The 2213-nt window shown below is 35.8% G+C and overlaps 1 protein-coding gene across 12 annotated transcripts in view; it reads left to right on the top strand.

Moving 5' to 3' along the window:
- PAN3 (PAN3 poly(A) specific ribonuclease subunit) overlaps positions 1-2213 on the top strand; it is a 113396-nt gene that overhangs the window by 31828 nt on the left and 79355 nt on the right. The gene's annotated exons all lie outside the window — the stretch shown is intronic.

Raw genomic sequence — 2213 nt, 5'->3', positions numbered from 1 at the left:
GGGGCCCAGTTAGCCTCAGAATAAACGTTGCCTTAGTCTTTCCTAATAAAGCTTAAAAGTAAGACCTGGAAGGATCGGACTAATTTTTAAGCAGTTTACGATGGAGAACAAAGCTGAAGAATATTTATAGGGATAAAAAAATCTCAGCATCCAACAAGTTAAAAGTTAACAATAGTTGGCATCCAATCAAAAATTACCAGATATGTAATAAAAATAGGAAAACATAAAAAGAAGAAAATATAATCAGTTAAAATTGACCTGGAAATGTCGCATCGATAGTGTATAAGAACACCAAAACAGTTGCTACAGCTGTGTTGCATAAGTTCAGGAAGCGAGAGGAAAGATTAAACTTGTTAGTACAGGCATAGAAGGTACTTAAAGTCCAAATTGAACTTCTAAAATTTAAACTTGTACTGTCTGAAATAAAAAAACATATTCTATGGAATTAATGGCAGATTAGACATTGCATAAGAAAAGATTAGTGACCTTGAACATAGCAATAGAAACTGTCTAAAAAAACAGAAAAAGTGAGCTGTGGGATGACTTGAAGCCGTCTAACACACTTGTATTTGTAGAGAAGGTGTACACAGAAAAAATTATTTTAAGAAATAATGGGCAAATGTTTTCCAAATTGAATGAAAACTGTAAACCCACAGATCCAAGAAGCCCAGTGATCACAAGCACAAAAGAATCATGGGATGAGGAGTTACAAAGCTGCATCAAGCATACCAAATAAGCAGCCAGAGGAAAAAAGGTCCATTTTTGAGATACAAAGATGTAAATACAGCATATTTCTTATTGGAAACAGTGCAAGCCAAAAGACAGTGGAGCAAAAACTTTAAAATACAGAAGGTGAAAACATGTCAACCTAGTGTTTCCTCTTGGAGAAAATATCCTATAAGATTGTAATCAAATGAGTGCATGTAAAGACAGGTGAAACGTGAATAAGGTGTGTAGCTTAGTTAAACCCATTGCACCAATGTTAATATGGTTTTGAAAATACACTCTGCTTATGTGAGATGTTAGCTTTGGGGACAGATGGTGAATGGTACCACTTCTCGTGAGTCTTACATTACTTCGAAATAAAACATTTAAATATTTAAAAAAATAAACACTTTTTCAGACATAAGAGTGTTGAAGGAATTCTTCATCAGCAGAAGTGTACTTTTCAGTAGATACTAAAGGAAGTACTTCAGGCAGAAGGAAAATAATACCCTATGAAAATCTGGATCTATACAAAGAAATGAAGAGAACCGGAAATAGTAACTACATGAATAAGTAGTTATGTTCCGCCTAACGCTGGGGCTATGGTCTCAGAAATGTGTTGTTAGGTGATTTTGTCATTGTGTGAACATCACAGAGTATAGTTACATACACCTAGGTGGCATAGCACTACACGCATAGGCTGTAGGTATAGCCTGTTGCTCCTAGGCTATAAGCAGAAGAGAAAATTGTGCAATTAAGAGATGCAGTAAACACTAGATATGTGAAGATGCTGCTGGTTTAACGCGGCGTACTGGTTTAGAGCAAACTTTTTTATAAGTAGAGTACACTCTAATGATAAAAGTTACAGTAAATACACAGACCAGTAACAGTCATTTATCATCATCAAGTATCAGGTACTGTACATAATTGTACATGCTACGCTGTACTGTGACTGGCAGTGCAGTAAGTTTGTTTATATCATCACCACGAACACGTGTAACGTGTTGTGCTATGACATTACGATGTCACTAGGCAACAGAAATTTTTTAGCTCAGTTATAATCTGTGGGACACTGTCATATAACTGATCTGTTGTTGACCAAAATGGCGTATGACTGTATAAAAAATTTTCCTTGTTATTATTTAGGTGTCTTTGAAAGAAAAAATTGATTGTCAAAGCAAAAATAGTAACTATTGTAGGGTTTATAACATGTAGAAATAAAATGTATGATGAAATAGCACAAAGTGTGGGGGAGAGAAATGGAAGTGTAATATTGTGTATCTGAAGTAGTTTTACGACTCTAGGATGGTGGGTGTTTTGAATTGAATCGTGTCTCCTTCAAATTCATATGTTTAAGCCCAACCTTTAGTATGACTGTATTTGGAAATGGGGCCTTTAAAGAGGAAATGAAGATTCAGTGTGGTCATGAAGGTGGCGCCCTAATCCATTATGACTGGTGTCCTTGGAAGAGGACACACACCAGAGAAGAGGCCTCGGGAGAAACCAAC

The sequence above is a fragment of the Pteropus vampyrus genome, unplaced genomic scaffold (genome assembly GCF_000151845.1).
Source record: "Pteropus vampyrus isolate Shadow unplaced genomic scaffold, Pvam_2.0 Scaffold52, whole genome shotgun sequence".
Lineage (NCBI taxonomy): Eukaryota > Metazoa > Chordata > Mammalia > Chiroptera > Pteropodidae > Pteropus > Pteropus vampyrus.
Note: the sequence above shows the minus strand (reverse complement) of the source record. Positions and strands in the feature narration are given on the sequence as shown.